Source organism: Megascapheus bottae, unplaced genomic scaffold, assembly GCF_031878675.1.
Source record: "Megascapheus bottae isolate mThoBot1 unplaced genomic scaffold, mThoBot2.hap1 HAP1_SCAFFOLD_40, whole genome shotgun sequence".
Taxonomy (NCBI): Eukaryota; Metazoa; Chordata; class Mammalia; order Rodentia; family Geomyidae; genus Megascapheus; species Megascapheus bottae.
Window position 1 is genome coordinate 5,667,744 of NW_028327715.1, and position 24,364 is coordinate 5,692,107.

Genomic DNA, 24,364 nt, shown 5'->3' on the forward strand with positions numbered 1-24,364 from the left:
TGATCAGAGTTTTCTAAGAGTTCCCTTCACTGCTCACAAGGACCGGGAGAATTCACTTTCTCCTGGAGTCTGAGTCCTTCACCCAACTTTCAGAAGGATGGAATGGCACAGACAAAATCGCACTGCCGTGACACTCCAATAGTTTTCCACATTCTATGTGCTCAGTCTCTGAATATCATTGTACACATGTATATCCATATTCTGGTATCTGTCCTTTTATGCTAACCTCTCTAGATATACGTGTGATCTGCTTTGAATCATTAAATTTTACACAGTAAAACACTGTGGAAATTCCTAAAACTATTTTTCACCCAAATTTGGTAAAATTCATCAAAAACAATCACAAAATATACTATTTTTGGAAGGGGAATTTCCTAGAAATGAGGTTCTTGGTCCAAAGAAATGTTGACCTCTGATAAAGAAATCTTTTATAAAATGATTGACAAAGAATTCTTTCCTTATGGACATATATTGTGGATTTGTGTCTTTCCTTATTTTCCATTTCACTTGCTATGCAGGAAATCAAGCTGATATACCATCTACACTGCTGCTTCCATGACTCCCTCAGTTCCCACTTGCTGGTGCTATTGTTGGCTGTCTTTCTAGCCTCCTTGATTGATAGAAAGATCTGTAGGCTCCCATCCAATGTGATAGTATGCCTTTCAAGGTAACAGAGGAGTGGAGTATGAAGAAGTGATTCAGGTTCCATTAGTGTTTTTTTTAAGTGAAATCTGTTTCCAATACATTCAATTGGTGTGAGCTTTATAAATGAACTATGACCATCTTCATTTCCCTTTATAGATCCTACTACTTGACTTTCAAAGAAAACAGGAACAATTGTCTTTTGACCTTTTCTATTCTTATTTATGTCAAAACTTAAAACAAGGATGTACTGATACTGATCGACTGTCATATATATTGTCTATGGTTACAACACTTTACATTGTTTATCACTCAGTTGACAAGTACATGGACTCACCATATGTTGAGGGCCGGCCAGGACTGGGATACATTTCCCCTCTGGGTGTCAGATTCCACACTGTGAAGAAATTAAACACATACAGAAAATTGAGCCAGAACAGTACAGAAAAATATCTACATTGCTGGGTATTGAAACCATGGTCTTCTCCATGCCAAGCATGGGATCTGATATTAGAGCTACACCTCCACCTCTACTATCCCTGCCAGGCCTCCTTGAAGTATTGAGGTTTGACTTCAGAATCTTGGGTTAGATGAAGCTGCGTAGGAGTGATTCGAGTTTTGGCAATGCTGCCTCATCATGTGAACCTCTGTTTTCTCTTAGAATGGCAGGGAATGGACTGGTGAACCACTGAATAACATTTTTTGGAAGATCTGATGATAGCAAGTGGAAGGCACTCAGAGTAGAAATGGCTTTGAATGGCTATTTCCAATCCTGCACCAAAACATTGGACTACAAATGTGGAGTTTGAGTGATAATGCATTATATTAGAGCACAAGAGCAGAGGGGCATGTCATAACACCAGTGCATACTCATATGAATACACATATCACACACACACACACATGCACACACACACACACACACACACACACACAAACACATAGGTTACACAGTCCATAATTTCTTTGGTTGAGTATGTGATTTCTTTGGAACACCTAGTCACTCTTCACTTCAGCAATTAAAATCATGTCTTGATCCCAAGACTTTAATGATTCGCCCAAGATAAATGATGTCTATACTCTACGCATCAACTCATAAACCCTGGATTCATATTTGTTAAAAATTGGCATTGGGATGGGAATTTGGCCTCGTGGTGGAGTGCTAGCCTAGAATGCATGAAGATCTGGCTTCAATTCCTCAGTACCACACACATAGAAAAAAAAGCCAGAAATGGTGCTGAGGCTCAAGTGGTAGAGCTCTAGACTTGAGAAAATCCAAGGACAGGATTCAGGCCCTGACCTCAAGCCCAGGACTGGCCAAAAAAATGTTAGTATTTACTGTACAGAAAGAATGGCATGTGCCAAGTAGGTCAGAAAACTAGAGGATGAATCCATGGGCAAGAAAACTATCACAACAAAATGGGACTTTGTGCTTCAATTATTTTCTTCATCCTTGAGCCAGAGCCAAGTGTGCATGGGCCCTTGGAGAACTGAATCCCCTCAGTGCTCTCAAATACATTGTTAGTGCAGAAGCTACTTCATTGTGATTTGTCACTGAGCTCTAGAAAACATACACAATCCCTTGGAATAAAGTCTCATGGAGGTGATCTGATTATAGATTTTTCTAAGAGTTCTCTTTATGGCTCACTAGAACAACAGGAACTCCATTCTCCTCACTCATCTTAGTCATTCACCCAACTCGTGAAAGGATGGAATGGCACAGAAAAAAGTGCACTACTGTGACATTCAAAATACTGCCCACAAACTTGATGCACACTCTCTGTACAACTTTATACACATACCTATCTATATTCCAGTATCTGACACTTATGGCTGACTTCTCTAGACATACGTTTCCTTCCCCTTATTATCACTACTTTATCTTTAAATTATACGCAGTCAAATACTATGTTAATTCTCATACCTACTTTTTTCTCAAAGTATCTATAATTCATCAAAAACTATCTATATATTGTATATGCAAGAGAGTACTTCCTGAATTTTCCTGGAAAATAATGCTTCTTACTGTAATAAATGTTCACCTCTGCCAAACAAAGTGTTTATGCAACATTGGCCAAGAGATCTTGCCTTATGAATCTACACAGTGTTGACTGTGGCTTTGTGGCTTCCCTTATTTTCCATTTCACTTGCTATGTAGGAAATCAAGATGACATATCCTCTACATTTCTGCTTCCGTAGCACCTCTGTTCCCTACTTGGTTGCAGTATTAGTGGCTGTCTGTCCTACCTCTCTGATTGATAAAAGGATCCGCAGGACCTCTATCTGATGTGATGCTGAGTCTTTCAAGGTAACATAAGTGTGGGGTATAAAGATCTGATTCAGGCTCCATTAGCTACTTTGTATGTGAAATCTGATTCCATTCCATTCAATTAGTGTGAGTTTCATATATTCACTGTGACCATCTTCATTTATCTGCGTAGATCCTGCAACTTGACTTCCAAAGAGAATAGGAACAGGTGTTTATTGGTGTGTTCCATTGTGGCCTGTTTATTTTCAAAACTGAAAACAAGGTTGTACTGACACTGTGTGCCTGCCATGGGTATTGTCTATGGTTACAACACTGAATATTTGTTAGCACTGTGATGAGAAGTACACGGGGGACTCACCAGATGTTCAGGGCCGGCCAGGACTGGGACAACTTTCCCCTCTGGGTGTAAGTGTCCACACTGTGAAGAAATTAAACACATACGCAAAAATTAAGTCTAAAAAGTAAAGAAAACTATCATTTTCTATCTACAATGCTGGGTATTGAAACCATGGACTTCTCCATGCCAAGCATGGGATCTGCTACAGGAGCTACCCCTCCACCTCTGCTATCCCTACCAGGCCTCTGTGCAGTACTGAGATTTGACTTCAGAAGCCTGTACTAGATGAAGCTGCATGGGATGAGACTAGCATTTGGCAACGCAGTCTCATCACATGAACCCCTGTTGTGCCCTCAGCATGGCCAGGAATGGATTGGTGAACCACTGCTAAACTCAATAATGACATTTACTGAGAGGACTGATGATAATAAATGGAAGGAAATCAGAGTAGAAATGGCTTTGAAAGGACATTTCCAATTCAAAATATTGGCAACAAAATATTGGACCGGAAATGAAGAGTTGAAAAGAAAATATCAGACTTAAGCACAAGAGCAGAGGGGCAGATGTCATAATACCAGAGTACCAGCACACAAACACACATATAAACACACACACACACACACACACACACACACACACTCACTCACACAAACACTCTCTAATTTCTTTGAGAATATGATTTCTTTGGAACACCCAGTCACTGTTCATTTCCACAATTAAAATCATTCTTGAGCCTAGACTTCAATGCTTTACCCAAGGTAAATGATATCTAGACACTATTCCTTGAGTCATAAACCTTGGATTCAGATTTTGAAAAACTATTCACTGTACCAAAAGAATGTGGTATTTGTACACAATGGAATTCTATGCTGCTCTCAGAAAGAATGACATTGTCCATTTGTTAGGAAATGGAAAGACTTAGAAAAAATCACATTAACTAAAGTAAGCCAGACTCAAAGGAACTTAGGCTCAGTGATTTCCCTCATTTGTCATAATCAGTGGAAAACTTGGGCTGTCCTAGCAGAGATTTGCAATAGGGCAAAACCTTGATACAAAAGGCCATATAGTAGGATGCTAAATGAAAGGATCTCTAGGATATAGAAACATAAGCCATATAATGAATGATTGTTGTTCTTAAGGTACTATGTTATCTCTTATCTCTTTTGCTGTCCCTTGGTTATCTCATATTGTTACAGTATCTCACTTTGTTACCTGATATATCAGATATATTTGTTTTTGGTTATTTGAAATTGGATAGAGAAGGGGGGGAAACAAGATGAGGGGTGGGGGTGGGGGGAGGGAAATGGGGACCAAGACATGTGAAAGGTTATCAATGTATGTGAAGTGATGCACCATCTATCTGGCAAATATCATGTAACCCTTCTATTAATTACAATAAAAAATATATGAAAAAATAAGAATGGCATGTGCCAAGAAGGGCAGCAATCTAGAGGAGGAATCATGGGCCTGACAATTGTCCACAACCAGGAAAACAGGGAAAAGGGATCTACAAGGAACTTCCTTTTCCTCAGCCCTGAGTAGGGGCCAAGTAGCTGTGGGCCCTTTGATTTGGGCCCTATATTCCCCAGTGTTGTGATGTAAATTGTTACTGCAGAAGCTACTTTTTCTGTGATCATTTGTCATTGCAGTCTACAAAATGTGTACAGCCTCTCAGAATAGGGTCTTACAAACAAGCTATCCTATCAGAGTTTTCTAAGAGTTCTCTTCATTGTTCACTGCAACATCAAGAACCCCATCTCCTCACTGGTGTCTCAATCATTCACCAACTTTAAAAGGACAGTATGGCGCAGATAGAGCTGCACAGCTGTGACATTCAAAATAGTTTCCATAATGCAGGGATCAAGTGACTAAAGTCCTAGCTACTCAGGAGGTTGAAATCTGAGGATCATATTTCAAAGCCAGCCTTGCCACTGTAATTTCCAATGAGACTGGAATCTCCAGCTAGCCACCAGAAACCCAGAAGTAGTGCTATGGCTCAAGTGGTATAGCCCCTGCCTTGTGCTGAAGAGCTCAGGGACAATAGCACACAGGCTCAGAGTTCAAGTCCCCATCCTACAAAATAAAAACAAAGAAAAAAATCGGTCCTACATACTTATTTAGTCTCTGTATATCTTCATACATATGCCTATCTATGTTCATTATTTGACCTATCATAGCTGACCTCTCTAGATAGAGATAGGATCTGCTTTGAATCATTAAATTAAGCACAGTCAAATACTATGTAAAATCCTATATATACTTTTTAATTTTTGCTAATTCTGGAGCCTGAACTCAGGGCCTGGGCACTGTCCTTGAGCTTTCTCAAGGCTAGTGCTATATCACTTGAAACACAGCACCATTTCCAACTTTTCCTGTGTATGTGTTATCAAGAAATAGAACTGAGGGCTTCCTGCATGCTAAGCAAGCACTCTACTACTAGGCCATACACCTGGCCCTTCCTATATGTACTTTTTCACACAAATTAGCTGCAATTCACTGAAGACTAACTATAAATATGATATATATATATATATATATATATTCAAGAGGGTATTTCTTGTGTTTTCGTAAAAGAGAGCCTTTGGGATCTAACTAAATGTTCATCTCTAAAAAACAAAGCTTTTAGACAAGACTGATGAAGAATTCTTTCTTTGTGAACCTACACCAATGTTTTCTGTGGTTTTGTTGTTTCCTAGATTTTCTTTCCCTTGCTAGGTAGAAGCTGAATCTGATATATCACCCAAATTCTGCTTCCAGGTCTCCTCTTTTCCCTTTCGCTCGTTATGTAGAAACTCCAGCTGATATGGCTTTTAAATTTTGTATCCGTGTTCATTGTTTTCCACTTCACGCATTATAAAAAAAATTCCAGCTGATATATCATCTAAATATTTGATTCTGTTTCCCCTTTACTCCTTGCTTCCACCAATACTAGCTTTCTTTCCTGCCTGTCTTATGGAGAAAAAGATCTGCACAGCAGAAGCAAGATTCCTATCCATCATGATGGTGGTATTTCAGGTGAAATAGTCCTGGCTTTTGACACATTTATCCTGATTCCTTTAGCTACTTCATGTCTGAATTCCTCCTCACTTCAAACTAGTCATTGTGACTTGAGTGCCTGACCTGTGATACTCTTTTAGCTCCTCATAGTTAACTTTAGAACAGCCTATGAGAAAGTTTCTTTTGACCTCTTTCCTTTGGTATTTATTTTCAAAACAGATAATAGTTACATGATATGGTTGGGCAGTAATATCAACTTTGTCTTGGTACCATATTTCAAAATGATTTTACTTTCAAATGACAGGTAAATCCACTCACCAATTGCTCATGCTGGATCAACAGCTGCTGCCAGAGCCCAGTTTACATGGACTCAGGCATGCCTATCACAGCATCTCAACTGCAGTATTTTAAACAGAAGGAAGCCTGGTGGTGCTGGCATACGCTGGTAGTTCTCCTCTGTAGGAGATACAGCTGAGGCTCAGGGTTGAAGCCAGTCACAGCCAACAGTCCCTGAGACTCTCATCTGCAATTCACAAACAGAAATGGAGATGTGGCACAAAGTATCTGAAAACTAGCTCCAAGCAAAAGAGCTCAGGGACAGTGCTAATGTCCTGAATTTTAAGTACCAAGACCACAAAAAGAAAAAGAGAAAGAAAGAAAGAAAAAGAAATGTGTTTAATTTGTGAATGTGTGACATATCATTTCCATAGAGTTGACATTTATTAACAAAGAAAGTATAGGTATATTCTCAATCTCATCAGCCAAGATTGGGACTTTTACTCATGGTTTAAAGCATCTTTGAATCCCATGACTTACATATTACATTTGTTGAGGGTCAACACTGCTACAGTGTAATCCGGATATATCTCAGTATAGTATCACTAGGTAACAAACCATTCACCTAAGAGAGGGAAAACAGAGAAGAATTTCACACTGATTGTGTTGAAAATATACTTAATATACCAAACATTATGGAAAGTCATGCACACAGAACTGTTTTAGGTGGTGGTGAGCCTTTTAAAATCTATAGCCTATGAAACCTTGAAAGCTATAATTCTTCAGAGTTAACCAATCCCGGGAGAAGTACATTCTGCAATTACTTTTCATAGTTCTGTTACAGAACAAGAGAAGAAAAATTTTTGAATCAACAAAATTTCACTGATATACAAGGCACCTTTACAGATAATGCATTGCTTCACGGGACCTAGAGATGTAAATAAATCCATTATTAAGAGAGTTTATATCACCGTTATTGTGGATTTTCTACTTGGAAACATTTTATAAAAGAAATAGAAAGCATGAGAAATCTTGTACATTCTATAATATTTCACACGGAGTGGGTATATGTTAAGATAATACAATGTCAATGGGAATAAAAAGATATTATAATCCTAGCTACTAAGGAGTTCTGAGGATCTCAATTCAAAGAAACCTAAGAAAAGAGCCAGGAGACTCCACTTATCTAAAAGAAAAAAAAAGCTGAACTTGAAAAAGGGCATCAATGTATGTGAAGTAATGCACCTTCCATCTGCGAATGTAATGTAACCCTTCTATTAATTACAATAAAAATATATGAAAAAAAGCTGAAATTGGACCTGTAGCAGATGTCATAATTCACTAATCCTGGGTGCAAAAAAAGTTGTGAAAGCATTTAAGACCCCTAATTAAAACCCCAGTGTTACCACACATTCACAACATCTGTACATACACACAAACACACCCACATACTCAAAACTGTCCAATAATAATAATAATAATAATAATAATAATATGATATTTACACTAATGCATCCAGACACAGGTAATACATTCCTACACTCTTCAAAAGAAAAAGTAACATGAAAATAAGAAAATTCTTCTTGTAAAAATATATAAATAAATACATTTAGGTAAAATACTGGTTCTGACTTTTGGATCTGGAGCAGACACTTGTAAAGCACATTGTATCCAGCCATACCATTTCATACACAAGGGAAACAGAACTCCCAATGCTTGCAGTCCCTAGTCCTTAGGCCCTGGCCATGGGAGCCACAAGAGTTCAAGACATAGCAGGAAGTCATGTAGCCAGCCCTGCTTCTGCTGTAGAGCTGTAACAGAAATGTGAAGAGCTTCATGTAACCTAAAAGAATTAGGCAAAAGGACTCAAACTGTCTCCAGCCTTTCAGCTTGTAAATAGCTAGACACAGAGGAGGATCAAACTCTGTCACAAATTTAAATCATAGCTGATTTTCCTGCTACCTTTCAGGCTAAGAACTTTTCTTTTCTTTTTCTTTTCATTCCTTTTGGTTCATCACTTCCCCTAAACCCAGTTTGTTAAATCTTCAGAGGAAATGGGCTTTAGGTGATTGACTAATCAGAAATCCCAGCTATTAAGGAGCTGAGATCTGAAGACAAGAAGTTCAAAGCCTCAAAAAGCTCCGTGGAACGCTAATCTCCAATAACCAGCAAAAGTTGTACATGGAGCTGTAGCTCAAGTGGCAGAGTGGTAGGAGTTGGAGAAAAAAAAGTTAAGGAACAGTGTCCAGGCCCCAGTTTCAAGCCCCCATACACACACACACACACACACACACACACACACACACACACACACACACACACACACACACACACTTTATTCAGGTAGCTACCAGGCAAAGCCTTCATATGTAAGAATCAGAGAGATTCCCAGTCAGCTCCCACTCCTCCAAGTCCCCTTCAATCAGCCCCTTCTCCCCCTCACATGATCCAACAAGCCCTCCCTGGAAAAAATTCATTCTTTTTACTTTAATCCCTATGGGAAGGACGGGAAGAAAGTCCAATGGCATAGAGAGCAAACCCTATGATAGACAGACTGCCCTTGCTCAGACCCTTACCTTGTAGAGCAAACTCTACTAATATGGTTGCTCCTATGGCAACCCCAAACAGAATGCACTGGTCATCTTTACATCACTGCAGAATGAGGAACGGAATGTTTGAGAATTAAAGGCATAGCAGTTCTCCTTAAAGACAGTGGACTGAAAGTGGAAAGGACATAAGACCAAAGTCGAATACGACAGTAAAATAGTTTCAACACATAGAATACCTCACCTTTTCTTTTGCCTCTGTATTTAATGTGGAAAATTTTTCTGTTAATCCAAACTTGAAAAAAAAAGATTCCTGGAATAAGAGTCTGGGATTTATATTTGGTTATTTGAAATAGGATAGGGAAGGGGGGAAAACAAGATGAGGGGTAGGGTTGGGGGGGAGGGTAATTGGGACCAAGACATGAGAAAGGGTATCAATGTATATGAATTAATGCACCCTTTATCTGCAAATATAATGTAACCCTTCTATTAATTACAAGAATAAAAAGAAAAAAAAGAAAACGCTTACTTTTCAAAAAAAAAAAAAAGAGTCGGGGAGATTGGCCTAGTGGTGGAGCATTTGCCTAGCATGCACGAAGATCTGGGTTTGATTACTTGATATGTACTTAGGAATAAGTCAGAATTGGGCTGTTACAAGACCATTTATTAGCTCAAAATTCAGCCAAAAAATTAGATAACTCTTTAATTTGGGAAAAGTAGTGGAGCTTGTTCCCATGGAATATACGTTGGCACACCAGAATGCATAAAACAAGTTGATCAAGAACTAAATGGAAAATAAGATGATCCGAAGAGTGAACCATATGTTTGGCCTCTAGTCCAGAGAGAAGTGAAGAATGTGCTGATGAAACAGTGCCCTTTTTGCTTTTATTTTTATGTAAAATGTTACAAAATTTACTTTTTCTTAATGGACTTTTGTATAAAGAACTGTTCACTGCTGTATTGGTTTGCAGATGTCTTGAATTTTGCTCTTTAATGGCTATATTGTAAGCATTTTATACTTTATATTGCTAAATATCAGAGAACTCATTTTATACTTTATATTGTTAAATAGCAGAGAACTACACTTTAAAGCAACTTTTCCATTTGTTTATTGAATGAGGGTGTATGTTCAGTAAAATATTTATATGCATAAATTGAAAAGGAAAGAAATAATATATATTTTATGTCTTGAGCAATATTTTTAATGTATACTTATCTTGTGGAAGAATGTGCAGATAAATAAGATCATGACTTTGTATAGTGCATGTTAGAATTTGTGGTTTTGTAAATGGTTGAATATATTTCCTGGGTGACTCTGAAAATTAAGTTGCTCCAAGGGATAAACTGATTCTCATGAATACCCAAAGATCATGTACATACTATAAACAGACCCATACCCGTCCCAAGTTGTTTTGTCACTGTAGCATATATTTTTCCTTAATTCAAAAGTGCAAATATAAGTGCATTGCACATTTTTTCCTTTTTTAAAGACAAGTCAAAGAGCCATTTTAGAAATTTTAAGAGGCTTAAGAATTAGGAATTATATATATGTATATAGAGAATATTTTATTTCAGACCCCATCAGAACTGTTTTTAAAAAATATTGTAGATCTGTTCACTCTAATGTGAAATGAGTTGTGTGTCCATGGTTTCATTGCCCATGAATGTGTGAGTGCTATGTAGCATTGCAGAGAATGTGGTGAGTATTCACTGTCACAATTTTTCTGTAACAAACAGACTGCTCTTAAAACAGCTCTCACAGTGGGCACTTTACTAAAATGCTTCCATATCACTTAGTTGAACTAAGGACTTTGAGCTAGTCACATAAGGTGTGCTATAAAGTTTTTGTGGAATTCTGTTTGGCAATACTGTAAATTACATTGTTTCCAAGTCATAGAACACCATTACATTGTTGTTTGTGATGACACATTTAATAGAAACATGAAAAACTTGTTCTGCATTGCAATAAATTTTATTTGTGCCTCCAAACCCAGTTTAATTACATACAATAATCCTATTACAAGTAACATACTATATGTCATGTACTACATGACATACACTTATTTAGTAAACTTAATATATCCAATATATTTGAAGGCCACACTACAGAGCCCTTCATATAAGGTCTTTTTTCAAGAGTGGCCTAGCTTATTAAAATTAAACCAGAAGTGAGCTAAGCTTTCAAGAGTCATTCTCTCTCCTGTACTGAACACATCATATTTATGGTTCTTTGTTTTTTTAGGAATTTTTTGTATAAACTTTCTTTTACAAAGGAATTTTTTTAAAAAAATTATTCCTGCTAACTTAAATCCAGTTAAAGAGGTAGTGAAGTATTCCAGGGATTCCCCAGCAGCCTCTCAACCTTGATCCAACATGTCCCTTCTGTATTAATGTCACTATAGTGAATTTGCCAAAGACTTTTACTTATTGAAATCTTAGAAATACTTTCTGCTGGAAAAAAAGAAACTTAATAGTAAACTACTTAGGCATTCCTTCTGAGTTCAACACATCAGAATTACGAATAAAAATCATGTTGAGTTTCATTGTAATTGCATACAGTATATGGTGGAAATTTCAAACTGTCTTTATCATCTGAAAATGGACTGAGCTTTTGGGAGGTGGTTTTCTACTACATTTAGTACTTGGCTCTTCAAGGAGTTTCAAAAATACAAAGAATAATTTCAAAATAAAGAAAAAGCCAGAAGTGGTAGAGCTCTAGCCTTTAGAAAGTCCAAAGCAATAGTAATGATATTCTTCTTATTAAAATGCAGTGTATACACATGGCAAATATCATGGTTATACTGCCTGATACAGTAAATATACACTAAAAATTAAGCTCTTCAGTTAATCCTAGCCTCTGTTAAAACAATACCTAGCAGGAACCCTAAATAAAAACTGGAAGGGCCTACTCTATCAAGCCTTCAAAAAATAGATAAAGGCACTAGAAAATGGAAAACTGAATTGGTAGAATTTATATTAATAGTACTTAATCATTAAGGGATAGTTATAGTAAAGCCTTAACATGTATCATTATTTCATGTTAATTATTAACTAATATCAGTTTTAAACCTTTCTGAAAGTAATCTTCACATTTGTGGAAAATTTCACCAAAACTTCATGGTGATTTTTTTCCTGAAATCATCATAGCAATAAATCATTAAATTCATTGGGAAACATAAAATATCCTAGGTAGTAAAAATAATCCTGGGTAAAAAGATCACAACACTAAAGGTTTTATACTACCAGACTTTAAAAGATTGTAAAGCCACATGGATAAAAACAACATAGTCCTTAGAAAACTAAGGAAACAAAATAGAAGACTCAAAATTAAATGCACACAGCCATTTTCATCCAATTATTGGAAAAAGGAATCAATGTATAGTTTAAGTAAAGGCAGCTCTTTAACAATTTTGAACAACTGCTTATCTACATGTAGAAGAGTGAACCTACAACCACAGTGTCTCTATACAGTCAAAAATCAATTCAAAATGGATCAAAGCTATTCATATTAAGATTTGAAACTTTGACATCAATACAGAAAAACACAGGGTGACAGTGAACAAGAGACATAGGAAATGATTTCCTGGATAGGACTCCAGAAGAATAAGAATTGATTGACAAATAGGATTCCAATCAATTAAAAAGTCTCTGCACATCAAATGACACCATAAATTCATGCAACAATTTACACAATAGGAAAAAGTCTTGGTCCCCTATATAAGACAAAAGGGCTAATATTGATAATACACAATTCTACAAACAAAAACCAAAAATCCAATTAATAATTTAGCAAATGACTTCTTCAGATTACAGAAGTACAAATGGTTTCCACCTCATTTACAAAATGACCCTGAGACTGCAATCTCACCACAGTGGGAATAGCAATTATTATAAAAGGAAACAACAAATGCTGATGAGGAGTTTGTGAGAGTAGACACAGGGAAAAGATCCTTTATACAATACACTACAGTGGGGTGGCATATAATTTAGTGTGTCCACTGTGGAAATCCCATATGTATAGGATGCTACAAATATATACATACCTGTATATAAATACATATACAGATATATATATATACACAAACTCACATATAAGTTTGTATGTATATGTGTGTATGTATGAGTATATATGTGTATATGCATATATGCATTTATACATATACATATATTTATTTATGATGGTTAGTTCCAGTAACCCTAGCTAATCAGTAGAGTGAAACCTGATTGATGACAGTTCCCCCCAGCCCTGGGGGAAAGACCATGGTATTTCATCGTCCGATGTGAGCAGCAAGAAGCGCCAAGCTGGAGTATGGTTTAAGTGGCTGAGTACCAGCAAGCAAGCCAAGAGAACAAACTCTAGGGCTTGACCTCAAATTCTCCTACTTAGGGGCACTTGGGATGGACTAAAATAGAGCAACCTTGTAATCCTGCTATATGACCTTTGCATATAGAGTCAAAGGATTGATTAGACATAAAGCTCAGATGCTGCTATATGACCTTTGGACATACATCCAAAGGAGTGTAAGTTGAGAAAACAGTTACATATTTATAATACCCATTTTTATTGTAGTGCTCTTCCCAACTGCCAGACTGTGGCTCAGCTTAGGTAAACAACAACCAATGAATGCATAAAGAAAATGTAACACTTGGGCCCGGAGCATAGCCTAGTGGTAGTGCGCTTGCCTAGGGTTACATTCCTTGGTACCACCTACACAAAAGCCCGAAATAGCCAGAAATGGTAGTGCCCTAGCCCTGAGAAATCCCAAGGACAGTGCTCAGGCCTTGAGTTCAAGTGTTAGGATTGGCAAAAGAAAAAAGGAAAAAAATGTAATACTTACAAGCAATGGAGTTTGATTCACATAAAGAAGAGTCAAATATTGTCTCCAGGCAAATGGATGGAACTGGGATCATCATGTTGACTGTCATAAACCAAGCTCAAAATGTCAAATACTGCAGGTTTCCATTCATGTGGAAACTAGATCTAAAGTAATGATGATAAAAAATAGTAAAAATGGGATATGTGTAATAAAAAAACAAAACAAAGTGAAACAAAAACACAACAAAGGGAAACCTCCTGATTAGATAAGTGAGAGAGGGAGATGGAAAGTAGGTATGAGGAAGATAATGTTTCATACAGACACTCACATATATATATGGAGATAGTCTGCAGAAACCTATTAAATGCTTTATGGACACAAGTGTTAAAAGGAATAGGACAGGAGAAACTCATTCAAAGTTCAATGTACATATGTATAGGATTATTATAATGAGACCTCATGGTACTATTCATAAAAGCTAATAAAATATTTAATCATTACAAAATGATAAGTATGCAACCAAAATTAGTAATTCTCATTATACCAAAATGTTGAAACCAAATTCAATACCAAAGGAAATTGAAACAGTTAAGTCAATACATTCTATCCACTTCAGAATTTGTCCTAGTTATAGAAAGTGATGTGTAGGAAGAGTAGACATAAACATGACTTCTTATTTTTATAAAGACTGTTGGTGCGCTCAATATTAATGTCTGTATATCTGCAATATTACACAGCCATACAAACTAAAAATGCAAAAAAATGGGAGACAATTTGGGAACATAGAACCAAACAAACTATCTTCACAAAAATTAGGTTTTTACTCATATGCAGAATCAAAAACTTAAAGGAATATATATTCATGTTTAGGCCTATATGGATAAATATACAGCAGGAATTTGACTAAAGGACTACCTAAGTATAAATGGAGAAGGATGGGTAAAATAAAAATAGTGGGTAAATATTGAAATAGCTAGATTGCTTGCAAAAATTCTGACAGAGCAAGGAAACCTGTTGAAAAAATTTGGGGAAAGTAATAAAGGAAGATTGATTACAATATATTGTATACCTGTACAAAAAATGCAATCCAATCCTCCACCTTAAAATTAATGTAAGCTAATACAAGACTATTTGTAACTTATGTGTCAATATGCACAGGAATGGTGAGAAAGGAATCTCTCGACATACTGAAAGAAGTTTTTCAGAATACTTCAGATTCTCTATGCAATACTATTGAGGGGAAATAGAACTGAATGAATTTTTCCTCACAATGAAAACATTCGAAATGCAGATGGCTGTACCCAGAAACAGAGACAATACTGAAAGCTGACAAGAGACATGGGGAAGAATTGAGAACGAGAATAAAGGTGAGGCAATTGCTTTGGAAAATGCATGTAATGAGGCAGATCTTCACAGTGACCATAGGACTCAATACTTCTGATGTAAGCTGTGTACATACCCAAGAGAAATGAAAGCACTTATCCACAAATGTTCACTGCTGTATCACTCAAACCACCCAAAAAGTAGTAACAACCCAAATGAATGTTTGAAATGTGGCATGTCTATTCAATGGGGTATTGACCACCCAAAAGAATGTAGAATCGATATAGATATAGATACATACTACAATTTGGATGAACTTTGAAAACATACTAAGTAAAACAATCCATGAAAAGTCTGAAAAAGCAAATAGACAAATACATTGGTAGTTGTCTAGAGCTCTGATTGGAGAGTCAGGAAAAGAACAGGAAATATGACTGCTATCAGGTATGGGGTTTCATTATGTGTGATATGGAGTGATAGTTTCCTCACTCTGACAATGTAAAGAAAGAACATTAACCAGTATATATAAACATAACTACATAGACATAAAAAGCTATGATAGCTTATATACGCTATAGACATGTTTTATTACATAGATTAATATTATCTATGCCATACAAAGACTCAGCTTAATTTTATTTATGTTCTAAAATTTATGTGCCAGTAACTGTATGTTGAGATTCCCTTTGTTAAACATGACATTTGAAATAGGATGTAAAAATCAATGTTAAAAAAAAGTGAAATGCAGGGTAAATGAATTAGCTTGCAGTGAACATGTAGAAAAATCTACATTCAGTGACGCTTCTAAGGGTGGCAACTAGTTCCCATCTGATGGTGCAAGTGATGCATGCTAGGCTCTCAATGAATGCACAGTTTACTAATACCTGAGGTTGTGAAGACTGAATGCTCTGCTTCAACACACAGACCACTCCTGCACAACTATGATGGCCTCCAGAAATCCTGTTCCTGACCCTCATGCGTTCCCTCGTCGTTGAACCTGGCCTCCATCACCTCTTCTGCTTGCTTAATTCAGGACTCAGTATTAGCAGCTGCATGGCCAGGGTCAAATCTTCTGGAAGCCAGTCCAGGCAGACCACAGTCTGAATACAGGTGCTACAGGGAGAAAATCTGGCATATTTGCTCTTCATCTGGGGAAGAAGAGGAGCTGGCCTCCATCCCTTCACTCACAGTCCTTCCTGCCCCTTCCCCATGTTTCCAGAACCCTGGGGATCTTGGGGCTGCAGCAATTTAGGCCAGGCCATGGAATAACTTCGGCAGGTCCGCCAGGCAAATCCCCCAGTCTGGCACTGCCTAGATGCCTCTTCTCTCACTGCAGGCGGCCCACTGGGTCAGGCAGGCACCAACTCCTAGGCCTGGAGAACAGCAAGTCTGGGCCTTTGGCCCCACCACTCGGCCAGCCCGGCAGCCCCTGTAGGATGGAGGTTCCACGAGCAGCGGTCACCTCTTCTGCAGCCTGGGCTCTGACAGCCCAAGTGGACCCGCGGGCCGGGCCTCCCACACAGGCCGCTGCCCGGTGCTCGTGGGCTCCAGGCCGCTTCAAAACGGCTGGCAGGACAGGTGACCCGGGCTGCCGGGAAACCCGAGGGTGAAAAGGAGTCCTGCCACTCCTTCCCCAAGAAGGCCATGGGGACAGAACTTAGTCCCCTAGGTGCAGCTGGAGGAAATGGCCGTCAGGACCAGGAAGTGAATGTTCCCAGTGTCCCAGCATCCAGCTGAGGCTGCATCGGTGACATCCTGGTTGAGGCTCCGCCCCAGAGCAAGTCCACGTCCAGTCCAGGTCCTATCTTCAGGTAGACCCGCCCCAGAGCAAGTCCACGTCCAGTCCAGGTCCTGTCTTCAGGTAGACCCTCCCCAGAGCAAGTCCACGTCCAGTCCAGGTCCTGTCTTCAGGAAGACCCGCCCCAGAGCAAGTCCACGTCCAGTCCAGGTCCTGTCTTCAGGTAGAGCCGCCCCAGAGCAAGTCCACGTCCAGTCCAGGTCCTGTCTTCAGGAAGACCCGCCCCCAGAGCAAGTCCACGTCCAGTCCAGGTCCTGTCTTCAGGAAGACCCGCCCCAGAGCAAGTCCACGTCCAGTCCAGGCCCTGTCTTCAGGTAGACCCGCCCCAGAGCAAGTCCACGTCCAGTCCAGGCCCTGTCTTCAGGTAGACCCGCCCCAGAGCAAGTCCACGTCCAGTCAAGGTCCTGTCTTCAGGAAGACCCGCCCCAGACAAGTCTACGTCCAGTCCAGGTCCTGTCTTCAGGAAGACCCGCCCCAGAGCAAGTCCACGTCCAGTCCAGGTCCTGTCTTCAGGTAGACCCGCCCCAGAGCAAGTCCACGTCCAGTCCAGGTCCTGTCTTCAGGAAGACCCGCCCCAGAGCAAGTCCACGTCCAGTCCAGGTCCTGTCTTCAGGTAGACCCGCCCCAGAGCAAGTCCACGTCCAGTCCAGGTCCTGTCTTCAGGTAGACCTGCCCCCAGTGCAAGTCCACGTCCAGTCCAGGTCCTGTCTTCAGGTAGACCCGCCCCAGAGCAAGTCGACGTCCAGTCCACGTCCTGTCTTCAGGTAGACCCGCCCCAGAGCAAGTCCACGTCCAGTCCAGGTCCTGTCTTCAGGTAGACCCGCCCCAGAGCAAGTCCACGTCCAGTCCAGGTCCTGTCTTCAGGTAGACCCGCCCCCAGAGCAAGTCCACGTCCAGTCCAGGTCCTGTCTTCAGGTAGACCGGCCCCAGAGGAAGTCTACGTATAATACAGGTCCTGTCTTCAGGAAGACCGCCCCAGAGCAAGTCCAAGTCCAGTCCAGGTCCTGTCTTCCTGTATACCCGCCCCAGAGCAAGTCCATGTCCAGTCCAGGTCCTGTCTTCAGGAAGACCCGCCCCAGAGCAAGTCCACGTCCAATACAGGTCCTGTTTTCCTGTAGACCCGCCCCCAGAGCAAGTCCCCGTCCAATACAGGTCCTGTTTTCCTGTAGACCCGCCCCAGAGCAAGTCAACATCCAATAGAGGCCCTGTCGTCCAGTCCAGGTCCTGTCTTCGGGTGGACCCTCCCCAAGGCTCCAGCAGAAGCCCATGCCTACTTATCGGTCCTGCCTTTCAGTGACCCCAGGAATGGCTGGCAGCTTCCTGAGGTGAATTTTGGGCACAGGTGATTTCCCTCACTGCATCGGGAATTTGCAGCCCTAGATGATCTTGGTTCCTCCCTGGGTGCTGAACAGCCCACCTGGGACACACAGCCAATGGTGGGAGTGGCCGGTTTCAAGGTGGAGCAGCAGCTGCTGCCTCCAGACATGTCTCCCTCAGGTGGTCTTGTGACCCATCTTCCTCTGCCCTCCCCTCTGCCTGTCATTGTTTGTTTCCTTCTCCGTTTTGATTTCAGTCTCCCAAAACATTCATCCTTTCCTGCACACATCTGGGTTGTACTAGCACCACAAGTAACCAATGCTCTTGTATTCAACAGGGTGTAGCCCTGGAGTCATCCCTACCAAAGCCTCTGATTCCCATGGGAAGAGCATTTGTAAATTCACTCTAGGGGGTGCTGCTGAGTGGACTCAGATGCTCAGAGTAATTCAATTCTAGGTAAACTAGTTCTGTTATCTACTATTTCTCTCCATTTTTCTGTTTTCTATTTCTTCATCTCTTCTCTCCACCCCCTGCTGCTACTCCTCCTCCCCCCTCTGTCCTGCTCCTACCCTTAACTCTTATCCCCTCCTAATCACCAGAACTTGTACTTTCTCTTTCTTTTTCTCTTATTTGGGGATCTACCACTTGAGTGACACATCATCTTCTAGATTTTGGTGCTTATTCCTGAGAAGAGTTTCTAATATCATTGCTCCAGCTCGCTCCAAGGCATGATCCTCATATCTCAGCCTCCTATCTTGGATTAGAGGTGTGAACCTCTTTACCAAGGTCTGCTCTCTTCTTGCAAAAACATTTACTCATCATGTGTCACAAGTTCAAAGTCAAGAACAAAACTGCCTTGGATACTTCATTCCCTTTCCCTCTTCTACTTTGTTTTTATTTACTATTTGGAAGGCGAAACAGTTAACAAGTAATTAAACTAGTAAATGAAGAAAGACAGAAGTAAAGAAGGAAGAGTGGGAGTGAGGGAGGGACACAGGCCAGAAAGAAATAACTAGTGGTTCTTTTCTTTGTCATAGGCTTCTTTTTTATATTTTTATTGTAATGTATGGAGGAGTTACAGTTACATTTGCCAGATAGTAGGCACATGACTTCTCATATTGATACGCCTTCTCATGTTTTGTCTCCATTTCCCTCCCCCACCCTTCCAAATCATCTTCTTTTCCCCCCTTGTCTTTCCTATTTCAAATAATCAAATAGATGTATATACAATATTCCAGGTAACAAAATCAGATACAGTAACAATATGAGATTAACCAAAGAGAAATAAAAGAGAAATAACATGGTACAGTAAGAAAAAAACAATCACACAAGATAAAGCTCTTGTTTCCATATCCTGGAGATCCTTTCATTTCACCTCATTCTATATGACATTATGTATCTAGGTTTTGCAATATTGTTAGTCTCTGCTAGGAGAGTATTAGATGTGTGCTAATTATTACAAATGAGGGGAACCATTGAGGCTATTTTCCTTTGGGTCTGGCTTACTTCACTTAGTATGATTTTTCCCTAGTTGTTCCATGTCCTTACAAATGGGACCATATCATTCTTCTGATAGCAGCAGAGAATTCCATTGTGTATAAATACCATATCTTGTTGATCCAATCATATTCTGAGGGACATCTGGATTGGTTCCAAATCTTTGCTATGGTAAATAGTGCTTCAATGAACATTATGGAGTTAGTGGTTTTCATATGAAACATAGAGCTCTCCTGTGAGGAAGCAATTCCACTCCTTGGCATTTACCCAAATGTCACAGGCTTCTTTACACACATTGGAAGTGAACATTTAGGAACTACCAAAACTTTCTTTACCTCTGTTATGGTGCTTAATACATGTTGTAAATTTAAAGATGGTTTAATGCTAACAATAAATTATTTACATCTATTATTAATAACATTTATTGACAAAATGATGTAATAATTTAATAATAATAACCAACAGTTTAGTAAGGTTCTATTTCCCTTCATTTGTTTGGTATTCATTGCTACTCATATTCGTGAATTTGGCCAATCTTACTGGAGTGAAATACAATGTCAGTGTTGGATTGATTTTCATTTCCTTTATGACTAGAGATGTTTAGCATTTACTCGTGTGTTTATTAACCAGTGTTATATGTGCATCACATTTGTCCATTTCTTGAGTTGGTTTGAAGGGGGTTTAGATTCTTGAGCTCATTGTGTAGTCTTGATATTAGGTCCTCATAGGTGTATAATGGGTAAACATTTTCTCCCATTCTGTGGGCTGTCTTTTGAGTAGCCATGTTTGTAGCCTTGCTCAGTGTGTTGAGGCCCTGCTGAGGAAAGGAAGTGTGAGCACGAGGTGTGAAGAGGGGTCAGACTAGTCATGCTGGCCCATGCTGGGCAGCTCACTCTCACTTACCTGACTCCTCTGTCTGCAGGGTGAGGACATGGGGAGATGGAGTCCCAGGCAGATGCTTCCTGGAAACAACTGCACCGCAGAGGGTTTATGGTAGCTCTGGAAAGTGCCCGACAGTGTATGAGTCAAGTTGTCCACTTTACTAAGATGAGATCAATCATGCTTTCCCTTCCCCAAATCAGGCTTAGAAGATACTGGTTCAAGGCTAGGTTCATTTCCCCAAAGCAGAGTTTTCTTCTCTCACTGTCTTGCTTGGGAACTCCCAGGATCTTCCTGTTGTTGCCCCAAGGCATCCCCTCCTCTGTGACCTCGATGGCCCTGTCCATTGATGAAGAATCAGTCCATCAATCAGGTAACTAGCTATGATCACAGTCTGTTCATCTTCCACACTACGTAGTTTTGATGCCCACCCAGGCTCCCTAGCAGTATATGGCCTCCCCAACCCTGTTGTTCTTGTTCTTCTGTTCTTGATGGCTAGGGCTCACATACAGTACTTCAGGTTCCTTCCTTTGGTTACTAGTTGGCTACAGGCTGCTCCTGTGAGTCCCAGCTTATACCTCTAAACAATTTGTATTCCTAATTTTTAACCCCCCACCCTTTGGCATGGTAGACAAGAGTTCCCAGAGGATGTCACACAACAGCCCTCCCACCCGCCCCACCCCTGCCTCACGTTTACATCTGTAAACCCATAGTTCAGTGGTTGCTAGTGACTCACACCTGTAACTCTAGTTATGCAGGAAGCTGAAATTTAGGATTATTGCATGAAGCCCATCCTGGCAAGAGGATTACAAGACTGTTATTTCCAATTAATTATCTCCCCTGCCCACCCCCCAAAGAAATAATCTGTTAGCTGTAGCTAAAGTTGGGGCATGCCTACGCTGTGAGTTCTACCCCTCCACCATGAATACATGCGCGCGCACACACACACACACACACACAGTTTTTTGAGTCCTTGAGCAGGCTGGAAGGAGCATGCACAATAGTTCATGAGCATGTCACCATCTAGCGACTATGTCAGGTAACTGCAGGGCAGCCTGAAATGTTTAAACAATTATGGACCAGAGTGGCAACTCAGGAATTTATTGGGACCCATGACCGAGTACTTTATAGTGTTTGTTCTTTTTGAAAGTCCTGGAGCTTGAACTCTGGATCTGGGCACTATCCTTGGACACTTCTTGCTCATGTCTACTGCTCTGCCATTGAGCTACAGTACCACTTTTGGCTTTTTTATGTGTATGTGGTACAGAGGGACTGAATGCGGCCTATCTGTATTCTAGGCAAATACTCTACCACCAGGCCACTCTACCGACCCCAGAGTATTTTCTTCAGCAATAATAACATTTTAGCCAGGACAAGATGCATTTCTTTCCTTGTACCCTTCCCCACCCCAACCCCTCAGTGTCTACTGCTTGCTACATTCTTGCTGGGTATTTGGTTTTCCACTTCATCTCAGCTACCCAATTGTTATGATTTTTAGGCAAAATTTCCTTCTATGAGACTCCAACAGACTGGGCAGTGCTACCCAAACCATTATGTCTACTAAAGAGAGAGAGGAAAGACATACAGCCATTTGGCATGACCTCATTGAGAAAATGAGATAAATTGACCCCAAGTCAATTTTCCAGAAACTGACATGAACTATTTATGATTTCTACAAAAGGAAGACAAAGTACTTGGACATATGTGGTTGAGAGAGCATAAACCCTGATCAGGCCAATGTGCTGTCTGATCATTAACTCAGTTGTGGCTTTCTGGAGGTTTGGAGACACTCTCAATATCATCACCAAATCAAGAAGGCAATCTAGTCCCCAAAACTTAACTTGAGTAATAGGATTTCTAGGGAGGGCCAAGTGCAGTTTTGCTGGGAGAGAGAACTAAGGGGAAGGAGTCTTGGTGGAGTTTGTCAAGGAGAGACGACTCAGGCAAGGGGCCATTTTCCAGGACCACCTAACATCCCAGCCTTTTGATCATTATTAAGGAGCACAGACTCTCTCTGTCTACTTCCTGCCGACAAGGGGCATCCACCTCTAGGGTAGAAGGCAGAAATGTAATCCCATCCAGAGAAGGCTGCAGTAACAGTTCCTCTGTGGTGAACGCCCCTATTTGTCTCTGGATGAAATCGAAAGGACAAGGCAGGAGCCATACAGTTAGAAAAAAAAGACCAAGCATAATTAGCGCACTCATAAATGGCAGAAGAAAGGAGAGTCATCAGTTCAGGCTAGAAAAGAAAGAATTGAATGTCTTGGCTGGTTCCTGTCCCCTTTGTTGTAGGTGGTTCTGCATTGGTAGGTATGTCCCTAACTACTCCTGAGTGACATGTGGCCACTGGCTAGAGGACAGCATAGTGGACTTGTTAAGAATAACCAGTCAGAATCTGTGACTGGATTAGAATGGTATGGGCCCGGTGGGAGGCCTTGGTCATTTTCTGGAGTAAAGAATATGGATGGTAGACTCGGTATAAATAGAACTAATAGGTAGTAGATATGTGTTCCTTCCCAGTTAAAAGACAGATAGGAATGAGTATTAGATAGGCATGCTTATGAAGTCTGTACTTTTGATATCTGGACTCTGGTTAATTTTGAAATGGGAAGCACTAACTGACTCTGTATGGGATTTAACATCCCCTCTTATCTGACCAGTTCTCCCCAGCTTCCTCTGGGGGGAAACTTGTGGCAGCAGTAGTTCTGTGGAGGGGTGTGTGGAAACTCCCTTTTTCCTCTTCTTGCATACCATCTTCACTAACTTTACTAATAAGCTCTACCTTCTCAAACCAAGACATACTCATACCAGGTGCTCCTTACTCAATCCAGTAGTCTTCATTTCCTCCTTTCTCTCCTTGGAAACAACCTTTTCAGCTAATTCTTACTTCCCAAATCCTTTCTTCCTTGCTTCCTTTCCCAAGGCTTCCTTTATTAACTTCCCTCTGTTTCTTTACATTCCTAATCTCCTTCCTGTTTTCTTTACAATGACTTTTGAACACCTTGGTTGGTGGAGAAGGAGAAAGATGGGAAGAAGAATGTTGGTCACAAGAATACCTACCACATGACCTTTCTCTTTTCCTAGGTGGGTAGCAGTCTCCAGGACCTGCAAAGAGGATTGGGGAAAGTGCCCTGAACAGATTTTCAAGGAAAGGAGGCAGCCCTTCTCTTACATTCTATTAGCTTACATTTTATTTCTTTTCCTGCAGCATGAAGGTACACAGAGCTGAGACTGAATGTTTGGTGCTAGGGGAATATCAATACCAAACTTCAGACTCCATTACAGAGCTATACTAATCAAAACAACATGGTATTGGTACCAGAACCGGCCAGAGGACCAATGGACTAGGACTGAAGACCCAGAAATTAACGCACATACCCATGGCCCCTAATCTGTGATAAGGGAGCAAAAATATGAATGGAAGAAAGATAGCCTGTTCAACAAATGGTGCTGGCAGAATTGATTAAGCACCTGTACATCGCCAAAATTGGATCCTTATATATCACCCTGCACCAGAATTAATTCCAAATGGATCAAAGACCTTGAGGTAAAGGCCGACATCCTGGAAACTTTACAGGAATAAATAAGAGACACACTAGGGCTCCTTAGCACAGGTTAATAAAAGCCCAGAAATACAACATAATAAAGAATGTTTGGACAAATGGG

At 40.2% G+C, this 24,364-nt stretch overlaps 1 protein-coding gene and 2 long non-coding RNA genes across 6 annotated transcripts in view; 1 reads left to right on the forward strand and 2 right to left on the reverse strand.

Moving 5' to 3' along the window:
* Window positions 1-24,364, forward strand: part of LOC150039413 (uncharacterized) — a 510,688-nt gene that overhangs the window by 223,106 nt on the left and 263,218 nt on the right. The gene's annotated exons all lie outside the window — the stretch shown is intronic.
* On the reverse strand, window positions 979-9,135 carry LOC150039422 (uncharacterized). 2 transcript variants are annotated; one of them, XR_016534436.1, is made up of 5 exons: window positions 9,098-9,135; window positions 7,062-7,146; window positions 6,564-6,768; window positions 3,270-3,329; window positions 979-1,039 (listed from the first exon to the last, which is right to left on the reverse strand). It is a non-coding gene; the product is annotated as an uncharacterized LOC150039422 (long non-coding RNA). The 2 variants fall into 2 exon arrangements; XR_016534435.1 differs by having other exon boundaries at window positions 6,564-7,146.
* LOC150039423 (uncharacterized) overlaps window positions 19,303-24,364 on the reverse strand; it is a 242,842-nt gene continuing 237,780 nt past the window's right edge. Inside the window, exons 2-3 of the long non-coding RNA XR_016534432.1 lie at window positions 20,723-21,037; window positions 19,303-20,633 (exon numbers count right to left, since the gene is read on the reverse strand). This is a non-coding gene — a long non-coding RNA (uncharacterized LOC150039423). The remainder of the gene's footprint in view (window positions 20,634-20,722; window positions 21,038-24,364) is intronic.